Source organism: Chelonus insularis, unplaced genomic scaffold (assembly GCF_013357705.1).
Source record: "Chelonus insularis isolate UGA/USDA-ARS -01 unplaced genomic scaffold, ASM1335770v1 contig_141_pilon, whole genome shotgun sequence".
NCBI classification, from domain to species: domain Eukaryota; kingdom Metazoa; phylum Arthropoda; class Insecta; order Hymenoptera; family Braconidae; genus Chelonus; species Chelonus insularis.
In genome coordinates this window covers 58492-76990 of record NW_023276382.1, presented here as the reverse complement: position 1 = coordinate 76990, position 18499 = coordinate 58492, and the positions used below count along the sequence as shown (strand labels likewise).

The 18499-nt window shown below is 32.2% G+C and overlaps 2 long non-coding RNA genes and 1 other non-coding gene across 3 annotated transcripts; 1 reads left to right on the top strand and 2 right to left on the bottom strand.

Moving 5' to 3' along the window:
- Positions 1-2241: 2241 nt before the first annotated feature.
- LOC118074975 (U6 spliceosomal RNA) lies at positions 2242-2343 on the bottom strand. Its single transcript, XR_004691254.1, has one exon. It is a non-coding gene; the product is annotated as a U6 spliceosomal RNA (small nuclear RNA).
- A 3373-nt stretch (positions 2344-5716) lies between these two features.
- Positions 5717-6669, top strand: LOC118074970 (uncharacterized). Its single transcript, XR_004691252.1, has 2 exons — positions 5717-5851; positions 6435-6669. It is a non-coding gene; the product is annotated as an uncharacterized lncRNA (long non-coding RNA).
- Positions 6670-15014: 8345 nt separating this feature from the next.
- Positions 15015-15671, bottom strand: LOC118074971 (uncharacterized). Its single transcript, XR_004691253.1, has 2 exons — positions 15534-15671; positions 15015-15249 (listed from the first exon to the last, which is right to left on the bottom strand). It is a non-coding gene; the product is annotated as an uncharacterized lncRNA (long non-coding RNA).
- Between the last annotated feature and the right edge of the window lie 2828 nt (positions 15672-18499).

Genomic DNA, 18499 nt, shown 5'->3' with positions numbered 1-18499 from the left:
TATTTGTATGAAAATATGGTGACAATATTTCATCGAAAAAAAAAAATTTAAAAAACAAAATCAGCAATGAAAAAATTTTAAACTCGTGTCAGGATTGAGAAAACAGCATTAAAAAGGCTATAATAGTCAATAATAATTGTCAATAATATGGAATTGTGTTCATAACAATTGTACATTTACTAACAAGTGATTATTGATCATAGTAATATTTAAATAATAAGTTGTAAATGGTTATAAACAATAAAAATAGGGATCCATTCTACATATATGAGTACTTTTAATGCATAATTTTTTCTTTTACTAAAAAAATGTTACCAACCATATGACATGAATGAAAACAGACTCATTTCATTTATAACAATTCTATTCGTTATAAAGAATAAAAACAGGTTCTATTCGAATTGTTTTTTCATTTTTTCCACTGGGAAGTTAGTCGTGTGGACCTTTCGGGTCGCACCCAGACCACTGCAGAGCACTGATATTTATTATTATTATTATTATTATTATTATTATTATTATAATCATCTTGCGATTTGTCAGAGGTGTCTGGCCAGGGATCCCAGGGCTTTGACCCACCTGGGGCCTGACCAGACGGGATTATCCTGCAGACGCCCGACTCCCTCAGGTTTGAGGGTGAGCCGGGGCTGCAGCCGTTTAGTCGAAATTTTTACAAACGTCTCAGGATTCGGAGAGAACCAAGGATGATCGCTTTCTGCATACGAGCCGCGAGAACCTCAGCCTGACTGCAGCAGATTGGTATTGTTCGGAGCTCTGTCAAAAAGCGGTCCCTTATCCCTCCAGGGCGCTAATCATCAGGACTCTTACGTGCGCTGTGTATTCGAGATAGACATTTCTCATATCCTCCATGAGCTCTCTGTAGCGTTCCTGTTTACTCTCTTATTTCGCACGTATATTCGTCTCAGCCGGGGCTGAGAATTCAGTGTTCTCAGTATGCCATGTTAAAAAAAAAAAATCATCAATAATAAATTCAGAAATCCACTTAGAAATCTACTTAGGAATCCACTAAGTGCGGGTCTCTAGTCTCTACTCTCTAACGCTAGATCTTGGTATTGAGCGTAGATCCGGTAGTAATCCATTTCACACAAAGTGGCTCGGTGGTATGGTCGAAGAGAGTAAGATCCAGCTTATTGTGTTCATTGCGTTGAGGCGTAGAAAGCGGGTAATTCCAAAAAATTTTGCTCTCCCGTTCTCAACGACTGACTCAATTTCACCGGACACATAGGGCAGCACTGGTGTCTCGTCTATTTCATAAGAGTGCCGAAGGTAGTAATACAGCACTTTTAGGGCGGCGTTATGCCGGTGAATGTAGGCTGAGCGCGCTAATATCGAACAAGCCGATAGCACATGAAATAGCGTCTCATCTACATTACCGTGGCAAACTCGGCATCTTGTGTCCTCGAGTTGCTCGTGCATAACATCACGCCGATAGGCGAGGGTGGAAAATACACAATCTTGGCATGCCATAATGAATTTTTCGGTCTCAGAGAACAAGCCAGCTGACTTGAGGTATTGGAAAATCAGCTGGTGTGACAAGTCCTGTGTTTCGAGATGACGATAAAACACACCATGTGAGGACTTTGCCACATGTTCGTCGAGCAGTTTTAACTGCTCGGTCGTTTTTATATCGACCTTTCGCTGCCCTCTCGTCAATTACAAAAGCCTTAGACCGTCTGGGCTGCTAGGGTCGAAAACTGAGCCGAGGATCTGCGCTGCCTGATATGCTGCTCTATATAGAAATGCATCCCTTCCCAATAGTTCAAAGCTGTTCACGAACTTGAGAAGAGGATCAGAGCTCTCATAGATGTCATAAGCCAGCCCTATTACTAACCTGTCATGTGAACACTCCAAACTTAGTAGTCCACGCCCTCCCAGATCACGGGAAAAGTATAGGTGGAGATCCGTTGCCGAGCCCTGACAACGGCCTTCCATTGCGGGAGGTCAAAAGATACCTTTTCTGTGTTTAGTATGCAGAGCCCGGGAGAGTTGTGAATTTTTGGTCGGGTAAGGCTCACTGAGCATTTACGGATTCGAAATACTCTGCCAATCGGGTTTACTCGAGTACCCAGTCGATTTAGGAGCACAAAGCATTCCTTTGACTGGGCAAGCTCGTATCGAGACGGACCGATCGCGATCGCGTGCGCGTAGCCAGGTTCGGAGACCGGCTGTTAGCGAGAGTGCTAGAAGGCAGCGTGCGCGAGGCCAACCGGACACCCTGTCGTAAAAAATGTGGAACGCTTCACGATTTTGCGTGTCATCCTTGTGCAGGGGCCATGCTAATTTCTGTATTATCAATTTTAGTATATGTACTGCTGAAGCAAGTACATTGTCTGAGTAAAAAAGCCATGCTTCCCCCGTCCGAAGGACGGAAATTGAGTACCTCGCCTCTTTGGGCATAATTCTGGGAAATTATAACTCTACTCTTTTCGCGATGACATTTCCCGGGACGCGTATACCTGCACCTTAGAACAGGCACAGAGATACACGTAACAAGCCCGAGGCCTTACAACATACCACTACGAGTCCGACCTCAATCGGCCAGTTGTACCTAGGCCTACATGTCTTATTTCGACTTTGCAGCCCCAGGCACAGGGCTTGGAATTTGGCCTCCTCTAGCACCAACTTTATCCGCTTTCGTCGGCGGTCGCTAACGCGTCTCGCTCTCGGCGTGTTCGAAGTTCCCACATTCAGACTACCATCTAGGGCAGAGTAAAAATGGGGCACGACGAACTATAATCTGCCCCCGTTGTTACGCGACATATCTTAAAGAATAGAAACATCTATGTCACCCCGGGGGCCCGATTGTCTGAGTAAAGTTGAAAAAACCCATTTCAGGTACGGAGTCCCATGCCTGTTCTATACCATCTCTCGGTTACAGAAATCTGGATCTAATTCTGTAAGCTCATCAGAAATGAATTTAAGATATTTAACTGTTGTTTTAATATTGACTATGCTCTGTTCCAATCTTGCTTGGTTTCCTGGTGTTCTGACTTTGAGTCGGCTGAGTGAGAAGTCGGGACTTTGTGGACTGTATTTTTTAGGATGTTTGGATGCTAGAACAGTCGGGACTTTTGAACGGTGTAAATGAGTTGGCTGACACTATTTAACAGTAACAGTTAACGATTTATTAAACACTAAAATCACAGTAACAGAAAAATAACAATAAAAGAGTCTTTGAATTGTCTGTACAGTCTTGAGTTCACGGAAATTTCACACAGAGTTCACTGATGAGTTGACTGATGAGTAGAGGATCACAGGAAAGTTGTAAGTTTTCCTGTACTGGTCTCTGCACCAGGAGTAGCCTGATTTTTTTGAGTAGTCTGGGTTTCATTGTGTTGGCGTCAGCCACACAGACACGAGTGAGTTGTTCGTGTATGGATCTTGTGTGTGTGTCTGTCCATGAGGCCGTGAGGCGTTGAAGCCGACATCATTCGCGCCTTTTGTAAGAAGGTGCTGATGCGGACCAACATGAGCTTCCTGAGGATGTCTTCTAAGAGGTAGACTACCTGATGAGTTCATAATCATCACTATAGATGATTAACTGGTGAGTTAGTCCATGTCTGAGGAGTTGTCTGGGTTTTCACTAGAGAGTTCGACTGCGTGAGCTCTCTGCTAGTACACACGTACCGAGTTGACTGTTACAACGAGTTGTCTGTGGGTTGGCATCGTCCGATGATGCCCAAGAATCGTTCGAGTACGAGCTACGTACGAATACTCGCAGTAACCGGCGAATACCGACAAATATAGACCGTTTTTCTCGAAGCTTCTAGGCCCTTAGAGAAGGGATGTATATGCCTAGGAATTAATTAGAGTTGTCTAATTGGCGAAAATGAGTTGGCAGGAGAGACCTTGAGTCATCTAATTATTCGGTGGGGAGAAAAATGTTAGGCCGTCGATAGAGTACCTTAGACCAAGTCAGAACACCTGGTAAGTCTTCGAATCGGTCTACGAAGGTTTCAAACTTGGTTGAAGCTGCTTTGATTTGTCCACGTCGAAATGCTGCAGTCTTCTTGTACGGTTTCGTTGTGATTTCAAATTTTTCTCAATAGCACTAAACAACACATCAGTTGAAAATATTTGATAAAATTTAAAATCTCTTATAGCGCATATAAATACTTACAATCAAGCCTGCTGCAGAACTAATTTCTCTGTTTTCTCAAATATTTTGGAATATCATTCTTTGACTGGCGTAGATGAGAATTCCACTTGCAGCATGTGGCTTGAGTTTTTACTTCCCACATGTTGTGTGTGAATGTCGAAGTCACACTTCTACACTTATTACATGTGGTCATGTAGTTTTCTTTATTTTCTACACACACGTATTAGGAGTGGCCGCAACATGGCACCACCATGTTCCAATAGAAGGTGCGTAAGCTCTACGCAGAGAAGAGAGAAATTTTCAAGACCGAATTGTTGTATTTTTCACAAATCTGTTTTAACGTAGATTTATTTTAAAAATGCTTTAATTTATTTGCAATTTAATAAATTTCTGTATCTTTATAAAAAGCCGACATTAGATTAAAAATACTTCATTTATTGCAAATAAACGTTGGTGTATGCCAGTTATGAAATTTGTGAAATTGGGATCATTTTGAAGGGTTGTAATTATTTTATATCCACTAGTTAGGCTCTCATTAACAATATCCGTGAATAACCAAGACATATTATCGTCGTTTTTATTTTTCTAATCTAAGATATTAAAAAGCACAGAGTGCGTTTTAAAATCCTACCATTAGTGCTGTTCCTCCCTTAGCATTAATGAGTGTGTTCAGGACAATTTAACACAGCTCAACAATTCAACATGTGTTGAGTCAACACATTGAGTTTGAACATGATCGTAGTAATCACACAAAAATTAGTGTGATTACTGATAAGAGCGCCACCACCACTAAAATTTGAAAGGAATCAAAAAATTCTGTTCATATTAATGGATATTTATTATTCCCTTTGTCGTATTAATTATTTTCAAAATTATATAAGCGTATTTGTTCACAAATAAACATTTTTTATAAAGATAACACAATATCAAATTATTTACGTGTAGTATAAGTTAACGGAAAGCACCTACAATAATAATTATTATATTATTCTATGATAAAGACCGTTGACTCCTTCATTTTCATTAAAATGATAGGAAATTGTAAATGAAACTCAATGAAAATCAATGATTACAGAACTATAAAAAATTAATGAACAAAACGCGATGTAAGGGATGTGGCACCACTTCACTCATACGGCGTTTTTAAAAAATACGATGAAACTCGAACGGCGTTACTGTTGATATCACAGGAATCAATATTCAGTTTATAGCTATAGTTGGTAATAGTATAAGCAGCATTCTATATTATTGACGATTGCATTACTATTATTCATTGTTATAGACAAGAACGAAGTGCAAATACGTGTATATTTTTTATCATTCATTAGTTTTTAGACACATCAATTTATACACTAATATTTGGTCAAATAATTTACTACTTTCTTCTGGCAAATTACTATGCTACGTTATGCTGAATGAATACACCGATCAGATTTGCATATTTACATTTCTTGAAGGTTGTTTGCTACTGAATTGTTATCAATAAATTGTTTCATAAATAGTTTTCTCCTTCTCCATATAGATTCATTATCATCAGATATAAAATCATTATCACTGATAACAAATATATACATTACACAGTAATTAAGTTAATTTTCAGTTTAATTCAATATACATTTTTGTCAGCCAAACTGTTTCTATCTTTTAAATATAATTATTACTTTAACAGTTCAATTATACATTTTTTTTGTTGTTTAATTTCATAAACAACATATTTAGTTTTTCGTTCCACTAGTAAGTTTAAAAATGTTTTTTGTTTTCAATCAGAAAATTGATCAAAATTAACTTTAATTTAACTAGAGACACATTAAAGTTTTAATCGATATGTATTAATTGTATGATAACTTAGTAACTTGTAATAATAATAATACTCCTAACAATAATGATTGTTAAGCTTCTGAGAATAATATCGTAACTTATATACTACACATATTACACACAGAAAAAATATTTTAAGTAAAAATTACTACATCCGCGCGGGTAATCGTGTTCCATACTTCAGTTCACGGCAAAAAGTAACAATTTAAATGGTAGATATACCTATAACTTCAGCGTAAAAAGTTCTATTTGTTGTAGTAAAATTGACCACTAAGCGGTAGTAAAAATTAATATTTTATCAAAAATTACTTTATTATTTTATAAATATTACAAATTCTTATTTCAAAAAATACATAAATGTTATAGATTTTAGGTTATAGTCATTCATCGAACAAATTAAGTTGATTCACTGATTTTGGTTGCTAATATTATTATTTTCTCAAATTTAAACTTCAAATTTAATTGACTATTATGGAATGTTCTCTGGTTTTTCTTACAGTGCAAAATAGAATCAATATGATGATGGTAAGAGGTTAACTTTGGATATTATAGTTTACGTGAATCTTGTATAACTAAGATATACTAATATAGAGCTGAGCATATTGGTTCATGTGGGTCAGTCATCAATGCAGAATCATTGCATAATTTTAGTGTCACGCATCAAGTCGTAACAAATGGTGGAAGACAATATGTAATTAAGAACTGGTTTTAATAAATAAAATATTTGAAAATGACGTTGTTTGATCCTAAATTCTTTATTCCAATTTTTTTCAATAAAATATTGAATAATATTACACATATAAAATTGAAATTAATAAAAATTGATAAAATTAAAATAAAAATAAATTAAATATATTGGATAATGTTTCATTTTTGTGTTATTTCCATTTTTTTCGTTTTATTGATAAAATTTTTTAACATAAAAATTATTATTAGACTATTAGAAATTTCTCAAAATGTAAAGTAATAATTACAATAAGATGTGGTACTTTTTACACTATTTAATAGTAAGTTTTACTTTAGCGCCCTCATGGTCCCCGAGTACTATGGGATATAGTACTTTTTGCCTGTTATGTCCGACATTTTTGTATCTCAATTCAGCGAGTTGTTCATTTCATCACTCTTTGGTTAATCAACAACCTAGACGGTGACACGCAGGCTTGATTGCCCCGCGCTCGCTGACCACGTCGCGATAGTAAGTTGAGAATTCTATTAAGATTTTTCTCGGTATCTTAACGAAGTGTTTGTTAACTTAGACCTCTAGAATCTGTTCAAAATCTAATATAGAATCATCTCGGTTCACGTGCGTACTGAGACGCCTTCCAAAAGGACTCATAAAATAAAATATAATAATAAATCTCTTCTTGAGTTTTATTTCGTATTAATTTATAACTCATATCGATTTGTAATTGTGTTTGAATGAACTGAAGTGAACGAAAGAGTATTTAGTGCGTCAAAGTCTTCTTGAGAAAGCACCTCTATCTACCTTTGTCCAAGTTCATTTCCTGTCAAGCCAATATTATAAATTTACTCTTCGATCAACACCTGAAGTTGCTGATCTAATTAATTTTATATTGTAAGCCGACACTGCTGTGCGGTAAGTATTATAATAATTTACTTTGTCACATTAATTCCATTCATTGAGGCGTGGGTTCTTGTAAGATAAAACTTCATTGCGACAATTCTCTTTGAGATTCGCGCAACAGCTTTCTTCTGATTACTCTTGTTATATCCGAAGATATTTATTATTAATTAATTTGAAGAATTAATTAAATGGGTTGGTAGCAGCCAAAGGCTAAACGAGGGATCTTGGGCTAACAGGGCTTTTCTCTTCTAACATATGTAATACTAGAAGAATTTGTTATTTAGAAAGGAATCGTTGCAATGAAATCTTATGTCACGAGAACCCACGCCTCAGTTAACAAACACTTCGTTAAGATACCGAGAAAAATCTTAATAGAATTCTCAACTTACTAACGCGACGTGGTCAACGAGCGCGGGGGCAATCAAGCCTGCGTGTCACCGTCTAGGTTGCTGATCAGAAGAAAAACCCTTGAGTGATGATTTTTGACGGTTTTTATAGCAGTAAAATGGCCCATAAATTGAGGAAATTCAGGGGGAATTTAGGACAGAAATTGTAGTATATTGGGAAATTCTGAGTAAGCGTGGATGACTTTAGATGTTCCAGTTTTATGATTTCTTAATCTTGGATGTTTTTAAAGTTAACGAATTTTATTGAATATTTTAATAGCAATAAATTTGGTTAGATGTAACACTCTTTTGAGTGACATCTGAGTAACATCTTATAAGTATTTAATTAGTTAGCTACTGTTTATAATTCTATAATTCATTACAAATATATATAGTGAATACATATATATTTGTGTTTTATAATATTACATTTATTGACTTTTTCAATCTACAATATTTATTGCATATAATAGTCATTTTTTTATTATAAATCTGTTTATAGATAGTTACCAATGGAAAGAAAATGTTCATAAAATGTTCTCTTCGAATACGTTTTTTGGTTTTTCATAGACAAGAATACCATATATTAATTTATATGCTACGCAAATTCTGAACATACACATGATTAATTAATAAAAATAAGTATGTCACGTGCTACTAAATTATATTTGTAAATATCAATCATTTTTTTCAACTACTATGAAATTAAAGGTATATATTAAATCTACATTGTTTTCTGATAACACATGTTTATTTTGGTACAATTTTTATCAATATATTTTTGTAATTTCACGTGAACAATACATAGCTACAGAAAACTAAAAGAATATAAAATGTTGATTCGAAGTAAAGAAATTTTGATTACGATTGTGTAAAAATAACTAATATAATAATGATAAAATAAAACTTGCATATAGCCAAAAAAATTTATTAAAAAAAGTCCATATAGATATAGTAAACAATTGTTTAAGAAATATTTGATTATATTTACAATTAAAAAGATTCTAAATATTTACATGAGGCATATTTTTTTCGTAAAGAAACATTCAAGAATAATTTCTTTTCATATAATAAACAATTCAATAATAACGAAAATGGAGCCGTCATATAACTATTCAAATTTCTATTAGCATAGTTGAAAAGTCTTCAGATTTGTAAATTTCGAACATGTAAACGCGACTTGGAGATTTCATAATAAATTTCGTAATCCGTCCATTAAAAAAAAATTCTTTACACAGAAATTAGTAATGTGCTGAAGGGACACAATTTCAATTTTTCACAGATAGCAGTGCACAGTAAAATAAGGAATATGAAAACTACATTCATGAAAGCAAAAAAGACCAATAAAAAATCTGGTCAGGGCGCAACACTTGGCCGCGGTACGATAAAATGGCTGAAATATTCACAAATAATAAATCCGTAATTTTGAATGAAAATCAATTCATTCAAAATCATCCAATGGCAAGCAGCTCTCCAGAAATGTAAGTATGAACATTTGCTCTGCGCTTTAAGCAATTCAAAGAAATAATTCACTCGATATTGTTAAACGTCTCCAATGTTTGTTGAACAAACCACCGACGGAAAAAGGAGATAAAGAAACTAGTGACGAGGAAAGTGCAGAAGAAGGCAAAAAAAGTAATGAAAAAAGACGAGCGAAGAAACAATTGTACCAACAAAGGGAAAAACAATTGGACATAGAAGCTGGAAAATTAAAAACTTTAGAATTACTAACAACTACTATCTAAACCTACCAAGTAGAGGCAGTTCGTAGAGGGGAGAGGCAGGAACAACTCATGTTGCAATATTTAGAAGCAGTTAACAGTCGGACTGAATTAATCGTGGGAATCATGCGAAGAATACGTGGCTTTTCACCAAATAACTACACGGAAAAATTTTTCTCGTATTTTTTAGTATAAAAACTTAGGTAAAAAGTACTATATCTCATAGTACTCGGGGACCATGAGGGCGCTGAATCAAAATCAAACTCTGTACAATTTTATACGTTCACACCTAAAGAACTGAGAAATAAAAACATCATTCTTAAAGGAATTAAAGGAGATTATAATGAAGATAACGTAAAAAGTGATATTGCTAAGCTGAACCTACAAGATATTAACATTACTAAAGTCATCAAATATATTTACAAGTTTAATAATAAACAATTCCATCATTTCTTAATCCAAGTCTCTCACGATTCAGATATAACTCAACTGATTAATATTCGTTCTCTTCTCTACCAAGCAGTTAGATGGTAACCGCTGAAAAAAAAGAAGATCACACAGTGCAAAAACTGCCAAAGGTTGGGGCATTCCAGTATCAATTGCTCTTTAAAATACCGTTGCGTAAAATGTACTGATAACCATGAACCAAATAATTGTGCAATTAAAAACGAAATAGATAAAAGTAATGAGTAAGAAGATAAAGTGATTATCAAGATAAATAAATTGCTCATCAATCAGAAGAAAAATCCTTCTCGCAAAATCAAAAACCTGAATGAAATAGTACCGGGAAGCTCATATGCAAATGCAGCAAGTAACAATGCATTGAAGAAGTCCGCAAATAATTCTCAAGCATCCAATAGTAATCATAATTACTCCGATCATAATCATAACTCTAATATGAATAACAGTCAACCTGAATGGGTCAACTCATTCAAAGATGATTTAATCTCAGCAATCTCAACAAAGCTCAACACAATCTCTTCACAGGTGGAACTCAATACTTCCAAGATAGAATTTATACTAAATTCACTTAATCTCAAATGGAATTAAATAATACAAATAATAGAAGCATAATAGGTTGCAGTGATTCTAACACTAGCATTTCAATTAATGAAATTAATATCATCGCAATTAATGTGAACTCCATTGTTCACAATTCAAGACGATATAATCTTTGTGAATTTCTGGATGAGCATTCACCAGATATAGTTCTCCTATCGGAAACAAAGCTCAACAAAAATCATAAATTCAGTTTAGATAAATACATAATTTTCAGGAATGATAGAAGCAAAGCTAAACTAGGTGGTGGTACAGCAATACTATTATCAAGAAGGATTAAAGCTGAAAGAATCATAATACCCTCAGTATCTTCCAATAAAATAGTAGAAGTGTCAATAGTTAAAATCAAAATGGGAAGATCATCGTTATTTATTATTTGTATGTATGCAACAACCAAGGAAAGTAAGAACTGTTTCATCAAAGAATTGAATTTCCTTATGAACTCACTCAAACTAAGTTATCCAGAAAATTATTACGTAATCGCTGGTGATCTGAATGCTCGTTCTTCTGCTTGGAGGGATAGAGGCCTAAATCAACGAGGAATACATATTAATCGCTGGCTTTCCAATGAAGGAACAATGTTTAGATCTAAAATAAACCATACTAATGAGCCCACCTATATCCCAGCTGCTACTTATCTCGACTTATGTATTGCTGACAATAGACTTAACCTCAAAAATCTAAATGATAATGACATTCTCAGAAAATTATCTTATGAAAGCGACCATTTAACTTTGAGTTTTACATTAGAACTAGTTACTGCTGCTAAAGCTACAGTTGAAGATATACCTGCTAGACCCGACTATAAAGCTACAAATTGGGAAAGCTTTATGGAGTTCCTTGAGGATAATACTACAATAGAAGTTCCTGTTAATTTAAATATTACTCGTGAAGAAATCGATTATTATTTTACTCAATTAAATTCAGAAATCCTAGCAGCGATAGAAACAGTCACACCTAAATGCAATAAACACTCCAATAGTGTATTGAAATATACCAATGTCAAAATTCAAAAACTGCAGAAAAGAAAATCAAAACTTTTAACAATAATGAGGAAAATCTAGATCGGAAAACTTAAAGTCACCAAAAACGTCGAGAAGCAACTGAACGAATTATTAAAAACGCTTAAATTATCAATCAAATTAGAATTTGAAATATCAATTCAAAACTACTGGAAGAAACAAATTAAAAAGATAGATTATAGAAATTCAGAAGCCTTCTTTCCTAAAATCAATAGACTTCTAAGAAAAAGAAAACCTATTTCAATAGAAACACTCAGAATACATAATACAAATGATCAAATCATCAATAGAGCCAAAATTAACCTTCAAAACCAATATTCTGAAAATGGATCCATAATAATTAATAACGATAAAAATAAATTAAATGTCTTAGGTGCAACATTTGAAGAAATAAATTCACCAAAAAGTCTTAATGCTAATACACGTCTTACTGATCTAATTCAAAGAAAAATTAAAACCATTAAGGACCAATATCTCATAACTGAATCAGAAAAACTAACAATAACTGACTTTGATGACAACAATAAAGCAGATTCCTCAAATACTGATACGTCTGAGGACCATAAAATTTTCACTGAATTCTTTGAAGTTTATGGGATTATGAAGTGGCTTCCAAATAAAACATCGAGTGGCATTGACCTCATTCCACCAATAATTATAAAACATTTACCAGACAAGATAATCAAAACAATCACTATTTTGTTCAATCGTGCTATTAACAATTTGTATTTTCCGTCCATCTGGAAAACGGCAAAACTTCTTCCTCTTCTTAAACCTGGAAAAGACTCTTCAGATCCAAAAAGCTACCGGCCAATCAGCTTAACCCCTTCATTAAGTAAGGTGTTTGAAGCTGTTATAAATATTAGAATCAATGATCATTGCATAACCAATAACCATAACCAATTCGGATTTAGGAGGCAGCATTCGACATGTCACGCCATTTTTAAGCTCCTCTCAGACTTATCTGCTCATTTTAACAATAATTTAACAGTCGGTGCTGTACTAATTGATGTTGAAAAAGCATTCGACTCAGTGTAGCAAGACGGCTCAGTATTTAAATTAAAAAAAAAAACTTCAGTTCTCACCTAATACTACTGATTATGAGTATGATCAAGGAAAAAAAGTTTATCACTTGGAATGGCTGAGAAACGTCATCTGAAACTTTTCACATTAATGACGGTCGTCAACAAGGAACGGTGAACTCTCCTATTCTATTTAACATCTTCACCAGTGATTTTTTAAATGCGTTTAATCTGAATGATGGTTTTGGGGCAAATTTCATTGCTTATGCAGACGATATTATATCATATAGTGCAAACAGAGATGCTAATGTTATTAAGAAAGATTTAGAAAACTTATTCCAAAAACTTAACCGAATTTACAGAACTTGGAACCTTAAAATAAATCCACTGAAGTCTGAATGCATAATTTTCAGAAGACCTGAAAGTTATTTGTCGAAAAAAACCAGATTAAGCATTAAGTCTTTCTCTATGGAGGTTGAAGCGTTCGACGATAATGGACATATTGCTGACCAAAAATTATTAATCAAAAGAAGCAAATCAGTTAAATATCTTGGATTTAACATTGAAGAGCTAGTCAGAGGTAATCTTCATATCGACATTCAATTAAACAAAGCTATTAATGCATTTAAGGCTAATAGTGCCATTTTTTACAATCATCAGCTCAGTAAAATCGCTAAAGTCATTTGCTATCTTTTACTAATTCGCTCAATTCTGACATATGCTGCACCTTTATGGTGGAACACTAGTGCTGCGACAATGGAAAAACTCAGGGTATTTGAAAGAAGATGTCTTAGAGCCTGTTTAGGGCTTTATCGATCAGCAGCTTCAGGTTATTTAAAATTCATTAGCAACCTCGAATTATATGAAAGAGCACGAATTCCTAGAATTGACTGTCATATGTTAAAGCTTTCAAGAGACTTTTACAACAATTGCAAGATAATCAATAATCCACTAATCAACAAGATCATTGATACTAGTGATGATACCTTCGCAAAATGCTTTTCGACAGGTGAAATTCCTCCTCAAGCTTTTACATATTGCGACAACCACGGTCTCATTCAGGATCATAATAATATACCAATTATTTATCATTGGAAACGGAATAAGGCCAACAAAAGGATCTGCTGGCATGCCAACGACCTGATGGCTAACAGAAACAAGTTCACGTATTCAATGGATATTCCATCAAGAGATGTCTTAGATTTCCACAGAATTACTGCCAAGCTATGGTGGTTCTTTACAAGTGCTGTACACTACAAAGTTTTAGCAGCTCGTCACTCAGCTTATAAAAAAAGTGTTCAAACACGCATGAGAAAGCGCAAACCATAAATAAGTGAATAAGTGAATAGCATCATTCATTGTACATAGTGTAAATAGTGTATATATCAAGTATCAACCATTTATGATAATTTAATAGTGATTTAATTTAGATGTTTAATACTTAGTTTACTAAGGACTGAATATACTTAGATGTTACTATTAATATTAAGTACGTAAATATCGCATAGATTAACCCCTTTCATAGAGTTTTGTTTTTTTTACTCTGTCTTTGCTTACAGCAAGTTATAAGACTCGCCTCATAAAACCTTCTTTTTATCAAATAGAATTATATCAGTTTGAGTAATTTTTACAATATACTGAATAGCTACTAAGCACCTTATTGCTTCAGTTCCTGTTGTTTTTTGTGCTCAAAAATTAATAATTTTCAAAAAATCAAAATAATTTATTGAGGAATTAATAAACTCAAAAATTACTATAGATAATTTATATTACTTAACAATTATCTCTTGCTTATGGCCTCCTGGCAGGCAAGTTAGATAAAATATCTGAAAGTTATGAGCAGCTTCAAAAGCCTAATAGCCTTTAAAATAACACTTGTTAACAATAGTATAAGGAAAATATTTTTGTTATGTTTATAAAGCTTTCTTTGACATAGAGAAATAACCTTTATAAACTCTACTGTATTTTGTTTAATAAACATATTCATCAAAAAAAAAAAAGTAAAACTTACTATTAAATAGTGTAAAAAGTACCACATCTTATTGTAATTATTACTTTACATTTTGAGAAATTTCTAATAGTCTAATAATAATTTTTATGTTAAAAAATTTTATCAATAAAACGAAAAAAATGGAAATAACACAAAAATGAAACATTATCCAATATATTTAATTTATTTTTATTTTAATTTTATCAATTTTTATTAATTTCAATTTTATATGTGTAATATTATTCAATATTTTATTGAAAAAAATTGGAATAAAGAATTTAGGATCAAACAACGTCATTTTCAAATATTTTATTTATTAAAACCAGTTCTTAATTACATATTGTCTTCCACCATTTGTTACGACTTGATGCGTGACACTAAAATTATGCAATGATTCTGCATTGATGACTGACCCACATGAACCAATATGCTCAGCTCTATATTAGTATATCTTAGTTATACAAGATTCACGTAAACTATAATATCCAAAGTTAACCTCTTACCATCATCATATTGATTCTATTTTGCACTGTAAGAAAAACCAGAGAACATTCCATAATAGTCAATTAAATTTGAAGTTTAAATTTGAGAAAATAATAATATTAGCAACCAAAATCAGTGAATCAACTTAATTTGTTCGATGAATAACTATAACCTAAAAGCTAATTTGGAAAATAAAACTCATGCAAAGACTTGTTACCTTGTCAATAGTACTACTTAAATCACTCGATAGAATAAAATCAATAATTGATGACCGTTATATTTTAATTGCTACCTGATGTTAATAAAATTCATAGTAAATTTAAAACTTACCTTCTAGATGACTGTAATATTTCAACTGCGTAGTATACATCTAGGGAGCCGGAAAGATTGCCCAAATGGAAATATATATAATGGTTAGTTTATAAGAAACGATAAGTTTAAGATACGACTTTATTGCGAGTACGGTTTTATAAAAATACTTTTTTTTAAAAATGATTTTTGTTTGATATGATTCATTATAAATAATTTTTTTAATAGAAAAAAATGATACAAGCAAAATAAATTTAGAATATGGTTTCTATAAAGTAGTCAATTTTTCAATTTACTTTTTATCTATGGAGTACAAGAAAACGTTTTTACCGGTTGTAGCCGATAAGTTGCAATACATAAAGATAAGTAGAAAACTATGTCTAAAAAAGGAATCTTCTTAAGTAGATAATTTGAATAGTAAATTTTTTAAAAATTATTTCAGTCATTTCATCAAATACTAATTTATACAATTATATAAATAATAGATCATATTTTAATAATTATTCAATAATAGGTCAAACTTATTTGTGATGATTAATTTACAAAAAATTCAATAAATTAGCTTTAAGAAAAAGTATTTTTTTTTTATTATAAATTTCAAGGAAATTATAATTATTAAATCATATTTGTAATTTAGTTACGAAAAAAAGAAAACTAACGATACAATTTTCTTTGTAAAGAACATTACGGTAAATGTGCTTACATAAAACTTGCATTGATAGTTATTTATGTCTTAATAAATCACTCTTAATTACTTATTTAACATGTCATAATTTTAAAACGATATTCTTCATTTTTTATAAGTTCCTAATCAAATGCACCAGATACATTTAAAACTTATTTCACTAAAAGAAATGTCAATAGTATGAAATATTTAGATATTTTCAACCAATATAAACCATTGTGATCCAACACTTGGCTCATAGTCAAAAACAATGTGTCGATTTCTATCAATTGCAACAATAAAAATATCAAAATAATAATTAATTATGATATAGTATGTAGGCAGATATTAATTTCAAATATCACTTCAATATATCATTCAAATATCATTTCAAAATATTGTCACCTGAAATTTGTTGAATTATTTCTTCTGCGCATTCATTACACATCATTCTGTCAGCGAACTCTTTTATTTTTCTTTTAAAAAATATGAAATGTTATTACCATCATTCTTAATAAGTTGACATGGAATTAATATCTCAGAGTTGTGCACGTGATTGTTAAAATAATTTTCAATAAGTATTGAAAATCTTTCTAACATAGTATTTCCCGGGATTTTGTTATTCTTTACTAATTTTCAAATTTGGATGATGCGTTATTTTTCAATTATTAGTTTTAAACCTTTGAGATTTCAACAGTTGTGTAGAGGGATTGTTTCTTAACCATTGAAATCTCTTGCCGTATCATTCATCAGAATTATAATTTGTTCTAAAAGATAAAAAACAACTGCATACAGTATATGTGAAACAAATGGAATACTTGAAAATTCACTAACTTTCATAAAAGTGTGAAAAAAGTCAACTCACTCATGAAGTAGGTGAAATTTGGTTGAACCCCAAACCTGCCAACTAAACTTTTCCAAAATATATCAGATGCTTTATTTAATCCAAATGGTTCTTCGAATAAAGTTATATCGATAAATCCAATCGACTCGATCGAGGTGTGATGAAAATAAGTGATAAATCCTTGAAGATTCAGACGTAATTGTTCCTCTAAACTGTTTATCAAATGCTCAAAAGCATTATTCACTTTATCCACCGGTTAAAGTATCGTAGTCATACATTTCTTTAAAAAAATGATGTGTTCAGGATTTTGTAAATCCAATCGATCATAAGCTTCCTAATATAAAATCTATAAAATACGAAAATATGAGCTGTGTATATGTATATGCATACATACGTTCATATACAGAAGAAAAAATCAACTTAAACATATTTCCTTACTCGACAAAAACTATCAAAAGTACCAATTGTTTTAGCTTGTGGCCACATTGATTTTATGGAAATTTTTTAATCAAAATCCGTAAAAATATCGGTTGCGTTCCTTGCAATACTATGATGTATGAAACCAATAACTTCGTTTATAATTTCAGTTGATCTTTGGCTCCAGAGTACTAATGCAACGGGAAAAATCTAAAAAACAAGAGCTCAAAATTTACATGATCATTAACGATAAAAGAGTAATTGATACTAACGATTCAAAAAATAAAAGATGTTAAAATGTATTTTTATAAAAATAAATTATATTTACATATTTTTGAACTTGGGTAGTTATGTAGGTAATTAACTGTGTATTACCGAATCCTGGCATAACTCTAGTTGTCGAACTAAAATGAAGATTTTTTAATTCTAAAGATGCCGTGATGTTAGTAGCATAAATTAATAAAGCTTGATTTTCAAAGTTGATAATGGAAAAATAATGACTGGTATTTCCATCATAATAGTACTTTTTAAATTGACAGTATTCATTTGAAATTAATAGATCGTAGATATTTTGGAAATTTTCCGGATTTGGTAAGATGATTTGTTTTTGGTGATTGTTCATTATATTGTGCACATCAGTATATTTAAGTAAAACAGCAGCTTCAGGAAATCTAATAATTAAAACAATTTTAAATTATTAAAATAATTAAATTAATATATAATTATAAAAATTGCTTGATTAATCATACTTACTTAGCAGATGAGAATCGGTGTATCTCTTCAGTTGGTAAGAAATATTTATAAGACATTTCGATGAGTAATTTTTTAAAATCTTTTTTTTTTTTAAATTCGTTTAAATCCGTAGCGTGGAAATGTGGAGAAGTTAAAAATATAGGATCGGCGCCAATTTTGTAACCCCGTGCTCTGCATCCATCATTTCGTAAACGACAATGAAGGTATCTAATGATGTTGAATAGTATGATGTAGGACAGAAGATTATTTAATGTTAAAAATAGTCGAACAACGGAATATATATTTTCAAGCACATTAATAATATTTGTC